The sequence below is a fragment of the Calliopsis andreniformis genome, unplaced genomic scaffold (genome assembly GCF_051401765.1).
Source record: "Calliopsis andreniformis isolate RMS-2024a unplaced genomic scaffold, iyCalAndr_principal scaffold0353, whole genome shotgun sequence".
NCBI lineage: Eukaryota > Metazoa > Arthropoda > Insecta > Hymenoptera > Andrenidae > Calliopsis > Calliopsis andreniformis.
In genome coordinates, this window is record NW_027480762.1 from 77347 (window position 1) to 85940 (window position 8594).

Below are 8594 nucleotides of genomic sequence, written 5' to 3' on the forward strand. Positions count from 1 at the left end.
GTGTCCGCTGGCAGAGGCTGTCCCTCGTGCCCCCTCCCCGACGAACTCCGCCGAGGGTGCGCACGAGCTTCGTTGCCACCCCCGCCGCTGGAGCCGCCATTTTTACGCAAGAGAAAAAGGGCCCACGTTGCCAGGCGATATTTCCGAAGAGATGGAATTTTCCTCGGGGACGTTGCGTCGCCCGAGTGCCTGTTTAGCAACGCTTTGTCCGAAATCACACGCCTGTCCCGAGAGTCAAGTACACGGCCAACGGTCGCCCTTTGTCTTCGAGGCGAAAGAAGTGTAAGGAAAAATAGAGATTGGAAATTTCGAGTTGCACGCACGTGTTCGGCCCTGCGGCCATCTGCGAGTCATCACGACGATTTTACGGCCACGGTTCTTTGTCTACGCTTTCCCTCGAGTACCCTTCAGTGTTTTGTATTTTTCAACCTTCCCGTTACACGTGTTTTTCCCCGTTATTGTCCCTAATTCGCATCTGGCTGGCAAAAGTTTACCGCTTCGCGCGGTTCGAACTATCCTCCGAGATTCTCTTACCCACTTTACCCCCAGCGGTGAGGTGTAAGTGATTTTTCGAGATTCTCTCATCCGCTTTAACGCAATTTCAGCTATTAATTGTGTCTAAAGATTTCCCCGCACTACCTCGGGCGGTGATGCTCGCTCCTCTCACCGCCCCCGCGATCCCCCGTTTGACCCTAGCGCGACACCGCGTGCTGGATGGGGGTGGGAAATCGCCTGCGCGCGAAGGCGGCCGACCGGCCCAGCCACGTTCTAATATTTTCGCCGCCGGCGCGCACGGTCACCCATCCTAGGACGGCGCCGTGGGCCCGGCCGCTTAACTTGGCTTTGCTTTTCAGCCTCCTCCGAGCCGTTCGTCTACTCCCGGCCCCTCTCTTTCCCTACCTCCGCCGGTCGATCACCTTCGCCGCCGCGCGTTCTGTTTCTACTGAGTTTCCGAACTTCCCCGAACGGGCCCGACTGAGCGGGCGAGCAAGGCGAGTCCGCGAACAGAGTTTTACCGCTCGCGTCCGAATCTACTCCGCGCTGTCCGTACAAGGTATCGCTCGTTCTCCTGGCGGCGGCGCCTCCGTCGCTGTCCCGCGCCACGAGCCTACCGCGCCTCCTCTCGACTGGTCGCGCAACCCGTCACCGCATCTCGTCTCTACGTCCACCACGGCGGTGGTTCCCTGTCCCCGATCGTGCACCCGTGCGCCCCTCTACCTCGAATCGTGGCTGTTACTATTGTTGCTGCTGGTGGTGCGCTCCCGCCGCGGCACTGAAGGTGACCGCGGTGCACGCAGAGTCAGCGCGCCGACACGGATCAGAGTTCTTTTAAAAATGTGACGCGCCTCCGCGGCCTCTCCCGCGCTAGCACGCGAGTGCGTGCCGGCGTGCGAGTTCATGCAAGATTTTATTTCCGACTCCGTGTCGGCGCGCTCGCCTCGTTACCAGCGCTCACTACCCGTCTACCTGCGCTACTCTATTGTTCCGGTTTAATGGATATTTCTTTTTTTCTACCTTTACCGTCGAGCGTGTTTCCCGTTGCTCGTCTTTTACTTGTTTATTGCCGGTTCGTGCAGCTAGTCGTGAAACTGTAAACACCCGCCCGTCGTGCATTTATTTGTTTATGTCGCCTCGCTCCTCCGACCGTCCGACCCGCTCGAGTGTTTTGGAACTTTCGAATTCTCGAATTACATCGCTTCGTCGCGGTTGACTCGCGCCTGTTGGTTTCGTTCGCGTCGTCCGATCCTTTCGAATGCATCTAATATTATTATCGCTCGTTACCGATATCATTTTCGTTCTGTATATTTCCCTAACTCGCGCCTCTCGCCGTCGCCTCATCTCTCTCTCTCTCTCCCTTCCTGCCTCGCGGTCAGCTAACTTTCGCCGGTTTAGAATTTTCCCCTACTCCGCGCCACCCTTCGCGGCCCCTCGCGGATATTAATTCCCTCGCTACCTTCGCGGCGCGCGTCCCCTCTAAGAATTTACTCGGTCTCGCGACGACCCGCGACTGTTAGTTTTCCGGCGCGCCGAGACAGTCCGCTGCCTCCCGCCCCTCCCCTCCCCGCGAACTCGCGCCCGCGCCTGCATGTGCAATCACGATCGTGCTCTGTTGTATAAACCACGCGTGTACGAGGGGTCAGAGAGAAGACCTACTCGTCGGTATCTCTCCGACAACATGGTGCAGCTCCCGTCACCCTTCCCCTTCGACTCGAACTAGAACTCTCTCTCGTCGCGTGTATCCTTTCTCTCGCCATCTACCCCGTCATGCAGCAACCTCTCTGTACGTGCTCTCCCGCCTCTCGACCTTGTCTCGACATCGTGTTCCCCGGCAAGAGTTGTGTCCACGAATCTACCCTGAGGCGCGAGAGGCCCGCCGCCCCCCGCCCTCGCAACCCTCCCTGCTCGTCGGCTGAGCCCCCGGTTCTCGGCTCGTTCCTCCGACGGCTGACTCTAACTCTCTACTCGCGCCCCGATCAACGGCCCTCAGGGTGAGGAGGTGGGCAACGCTTCTACTCGCATGCCTCTCGGTAGCAACGTGAAACAGCCACCCTCGGCCTCCTCCCCCTCGAGCAATCTACCTCGTGCTTCTATCGCCCGGCCCAAGAGAAAATTAAAAATAATGTAAAATGATGGAGCTGGAGGAGCTCCGTCTTACTCGACACGTTTTCGTGTCGCTTGATTCTACCTCTACCTTGTTCGAACAAGATTCGCGTTATCGCCGGTTTGCCTGCCGCACAGCGCCCTATTTTTCTAACCCTTTCGGGCAGCGTAATGTGGGCGCCATCCTTTCAGCATCCCGTGATTTTATTCCCTCTATCTTTTCGTCTCGAGTCAAAGTTTCTAATCTTCCCCCCCGCGAAATCGAAAGACAGGTTTCACACGCACAGTATTCTTAGAATTTTATCGCGTTTCCCGAGGCCCTACAAGACACCTCGAGCACTCTACCCAGAGACGTTCCGAGCCACAAAGTTTCCAATACCGAATGTATTGTTACTTTTATTCTCAACTAATATCGTGGAAGGGTCGTTGACGACTTCCCTTCCTGAGGCTCGAAAACATTCTCCAGGTGTCGTCTCGAAGCCCCCTGCACCACCGTTATTACACATGCTGTAATAATTCTTCTCGCAATGCGTCTCTCGTCGAGGATCTCTGTACGATCCAACTCGGTCCTAAGCGAGTGGATGAGCATTGATCGCACTGATCCCGTCAGAGAGACGGGGCTGTCGTGTGCGGGTGTCGCGGTTCACCCTCGATCGCGTCCCTGTCGCGCCTAAGAATGCGGCTGTTCCTACCTCGGTTTCTCGCTGCGACTCGACGGTCCGGCTCGACTCGGCGTACGTGGGGCTGGAAACGAACGGACGTGGTCTCGTATACGGCTTCGAGGAGTATGTTCACTTATTCACTAACTAGAGTCAGATGCTCGCTTATACACTAACAAGAGTCAGATGCTCGCTTATACACTAACAAGAGTCAGATGCTCGGCTATTCGCTAATCCAGGGAACGGTCGCTGGTATACGCTCACTACTGATCGCGGACGATGTTCGAGAGACAATGCGTGTGATGCTGGAGAATCGCAAGAAGTGCGTGAAGGTCGCGAGACTATGATGCACTGAGCGAGGCCTCCGCCGTGTCCACTGGCAGAGGCTGTCCCCCGTACCCCCTCCCCGACGAACTCCGCCGAGGGTGCGCACGAGCCTCGTTGCCACCCCCGCCGCTGGAGCCGCCATCTTTACGCAAGAGGAAAAGGGCCCGCGTTGCCAGGCGATATTTCCGAAGAGATGGAATTTTCCTCGGGGACGTTGCGTCGCCCGAGTGCCTGTTTAGCAACGCTCTGCCCGAAGTCACACGCCTGTCACGAGAGTCAAGTACACGGCCAACGGTCGCCCTTTGTCTTCGAGGCGAAAGAAGTGTAAGGAAAAATAGAGATTGGAAATTTCGAGTTGCACGTACGTGTTCGGCCCTGCGGCCATCTGCGAGTCATCACGACGATTTTACGGCCACGGTTCTTTGTCTACGCTTTCCCTCGAGTACCCTTCAGTGTTTTGTATTTTTCAACTTTCCCGTTACACGTGTTTTCCCCGTTATTGCCCCTAATTCGCATCTGGCTGGCAAAAGTTTACCGCTTCGCGCGGTTCGAACTATCCTCCGAGGTTCTCTTACCCACTTTACCCCCAGCGGTGAGGTGTAAGTGATTTTTCGAGATTCTCTCATCCGCTTTAACGCAATTTCAGCTATTAATTGTGTCTAAAAATTTCCCCGCGCTACCTCGGACGGTGATGCTCGCTCCTCTCACCGCCCCCGCGATCCCCCGTTTGACCCTAGCGCGGCATCGCGTGCTGGATGGGGGTGGGAAATCGCCTGCGCGCGAAGGCGGCCGACCGGCCTAGTCACGCTCTAATATTTTCGCCGCCGGCGCGCACGGTCACCCATCCTAGGACGGCGCCGTGGGCCCGGCCGCTTAACTTGGCTTTACTTTTCTACCTCCTCCGAGCCGTTCGTCTACTCCCGGCCCCTCTCTTTCCCTACCTCCGCCGGTCGATCACCTTCGCCGCCGCGCGTTCTGTTTGTACCGAGTTTCCGAACTTCCCCGAACGGGCCCGACTGAGCGGGCGAGCAAGGCGAGTCCGCGAACAGAGTTTTACCGCTCGCGTCCGAATCTACTCCGCGCTGTCCGTACAAGGTATCGCTCGTTCTCCTGGCGGCGGCGCCTCCGTCGCTGTCCCGCGCCACGAGCCTACCGCGCCTCCTCTCGACTAGTCGCGCAACCCGTCCCCGCGTCTCGTCTCTACGTCCACCACGGCGGTGGTTCCCTGTCCCCGATCGTGCGCCCGTGCGCCTCTCTACCTCGAATCGTGGCTGTTACTATTGTTGCTGCTGGTGGTGCGCTCCCGCCGCGACACTGAAAGTGACCGCGGTGCACGCAGAGTCAGCGCGCCGACACGGATCAGAGTTCTTTTCAAAAATGTGACGCGCCTCCGCGGCCTCTCCCGCGCTAGCACGCGAGTGCGTGCCGGCGTGCGAGTTCATGCAAGATTTTATTTCCGACTCCGTGTCGGCGCGCTCGCCTCGTTACCAGCGCTCACTACCCGTCTACCTGCGCTACTCTATTGTTCCGGTTTAATGGATATTTCTTTTTTTTTTTTTTTCTATCTCTACCGTCGAGCGTGTTTCCCGTTGCTCGTCTTTTACTTGTTTATTGCCGGTTCGTGCAGCTAGTCGTGAAACTGTAAACACCCGCCCGTCGTGCATTTATTTGTTTATGTCGCCTCGCTCCCCCGACCGCCCGACCCGCTCGAGTGTTTTGGAACTTTCGAATTCTCGAATTACATCGCTTCGTCGCGGTTGACTCGCGCCTGTTGATTTCGTTCGCGTCGTCCGATCCTTTCGAATGCTTCTAATATTATTATCGCTCGTTACCGATATTATTTTCGTTGTGTATATTTCCCTAACTCGCGTCTCTCGCCGTCGCCTCATCTCTCTCTCTCTCTCCCTTCCTGCCTCGCGGTCAGCTAACTTTCGCCGGTTCAGAATTTTTCCCCTACTCCGCGCCACCCTTCGCGGCCCCTCGCGGATATTAATTCCCTCGCTACCTTCGCGCCGCGCGTCCCCTCTAAGAATTTACTCGGTCTCGCGACGACCCGCGACTGTTAGTTTTCCGGCGCACCGAGACAGTCCGCTGCCTCCCGCCCCTCCCCTCCCCGCGAACTCGCGCCCGCGCCTGCATGTGCAATCACGATCGTGCTCTGTTCTATAAACCACGCGTGTACGAGGGGTCAGAGAGAAGACCTACTCGTCGGTATCTCTCCGACAACATGGTGCAGCTCCCGTCACCCTTCCCCTTCGACTCGAACTAGAACTCTCTCTCGTCGCGTGCATCCTTTCTCTCGCAATCTACCCCGTCATGCAGCAACCTCTCTGTACGTGCTCTCCCGCCTCTGGACCTTGTCTCGACATCGCGTTCCCCGGCAAGAGTTGTGTGCACGAATCTACCCTGAGGCGCGAGAGGCCCGCCGCCCCCCGCCCTCGCAACCCTCCCTGCTCGTCGGCTGAGCCCCCGGTTCTCGGCTCGTTCCTCCGACGGCTGACTCTAACTCTCTACTCGCGCCCCGATCAACGGCCCTCAGGGTGAGGAGGTGGGCAACGCTTCTACTCGCATGCCTCTCGGTAGCAACGTGAAACAGCCACCCTCGGCCTCCTCCCCCTCGAGCAATCTACCTCGTGCTTCTATCGCCCGGCCCCTCTGCAGTCCGTAGATCCAAGTGATCCCAACTCTCATCACTGAGGCTAGGCCCCACCCAGAAAGATTTTGTTAATCGCGTAGCTGGAAGAGCCTCCTCTTACTCGACACATTCTCGTGTCGCTTGACTTTACCTCTACTTTGTTCGAACAAAATTCGCGTTATCGCCGGTTTGCCTGCCGCACAGCGCCCTATTTTTCTAACCCTTTCGGGCAGCGTAATGTGGGCGCCATCCTTTCAGCATCCCGTGATTTTATTTCCTCTATCTTTTCGTCTCGAGTCAAAGTTTCTAATCTTCCCCCCCGCGAAATCGAAAGACAGGTTTCACACGCACAGTATTCTTAAAATTTTATCGCGTTTCCCGAGGCCCTACAAGACACTTCGAGCACTCTACCCAGAGACGCTCCGAGCCACAAAGTTCCAATACCGAATGTATTGTTACTTTTATTCTCAACTAATATCGTGGAAGGGTCGTTGACGACTTCCCTTCCTGAGGCTCGAAAACATTCTCCAGGTGTCGTCTCGAAGCCCCCTGCACCACCGTTATTACACATGCTGTAATAATTCTTCTCGCAATGCGTCTCTCGTCGAGGATCTCTGTACGATCCAACTCGGTCCTAAGCGAGTGGATGAGCATTGATCGCACTGATCCCGTCAGAGAGACGGGGCTGTCGTGTGCGGGTGTCGCGGTTCACCCTCGATCGCGTCCCTGTCGCGCCTAAGAATGCGGCTGTTCCTACCTCGGTTTCTCGCTGCGACTCGACGGTCCGGCTCGACTCGGCGTACGTGGGGCTGGAAACGAACGGACGTGGTCTCGTATACGGCTTCGAGGAGTATGTTCACTTATTCACTAACTAGAGTCAGATGCTCGCTTATACACTAACAAGAGTCAGATGCTCGCTTATACGCTAACAAGAGTCAGATGCTCGGCTATTCGCTAATCCAGGGAACGGTCACTGGTATACGCTCACTACTGATCGCGGACGATGTTCGAGAGACTACGCGTGTGTTGCTGGAGAATCGCAAGAAGTGCGTGAAGGTCGCGAGACTATGATGCACTGAGCGAGGCCTCCGCCGTGTCCGCTGGCAGAGGCTGTCCCTCGAGCCCCTTCCCCGACGAACTCCGCCGAGGGTGCGCACGAGCCTCGTTGCCACCCCCGCCGCTGGAGCCGCCATTTTTACGCAAGAGAAAAAGGGCCCGCGTTGCCAGGCGATATTTCCGAAGAGATGGAATTTTCCTCGGGGACGTTGCGTCGCCCGAGTGCCTGTTTAGCAACGCTCTGCCCGAAGTCACACGCCTGTCACGAGAGTCAAGTACACGGCCAACGGTTGCCCTTTGTCTTCGAGGCGAAAGAAGTGTAAGGAAAAATAGAGATTGGAAATTTCGAGTTGCACGCACGTGTTCGGCCCTGCGGCCATCTGCGAGTCATCACGACGATTTTACGGCCACGGTTCTTTGTCTACGCTTTCCCTCGAGTACCCTTCAGTGTTTTGTATTTTTCAACTTTCCCGTTACACGTGTTTTTCCCCGTTATTGTCCCTAATTCGCATCTGGCTGGCAAAAGTTTACCGCTTCGCGCGGTTCGAACTATCCTCCGAGATTCTCTTACCCACTTTACCCCCAGCGGTGAGGTGTAAGTGATTTTTCGAGATTCTCTCATCCGCTTTAACGCAATTTCAGCTATTAATTGTGTCTAAAGATTTCCCCGCGCCACCTCGGGCGGTGATGCTCGCTCCTCTCACCGCCCCCGCGATCCCCCGTTTGACCCTAGCGCGACATCGCGTGCTGGATGGGGGTGGGAAATCGCCTGCGCGCGAAGGCGGCCGACCGGCCTTGTTACGTTCTAATATTTTCGCCGCCGGCGCGCACGGTCACCCATCCCAGGACGGCGCCGTGGGCCCGGCCGCTTAACTTGGCTTTACTTTTCTACCTCCTCCGAGCCGTTCGTCTACTCCCGGCCCCTCTCTTTCCCTACCTCAGCCGGTCGATCACCTTCGCCGCCGCGCGTTCTGTTTCTACCGAGTTTCCGAACTTCCCCGAACGGGCCCGACTGAGCGGGCGAGCAAGGCGAGTCCGCGAACAGGGTTTTACCGCTCGCGTCCGAATCTACTCCGCGCTGTCCGTACAAGGTATCGCTCGTTCTCCTGGCGGCGGCGCCTCCGTCGCTGTCCCGCGCCACGAGCCTACCGCGCCTCCTCTCGACTAGTCGCGCAACCCGTCCCCGCGTCTCGTCTCTACGTCCACCACGGCGGTGGTTCCCTGTCCCCGATCGTGCGCCCGTGCGCCTCTCTACCTCGACTCGTGGCTGTTACTATTGTTGCTGCTGGTGGTGCGCTCCCGCCGCGGCACTGAAG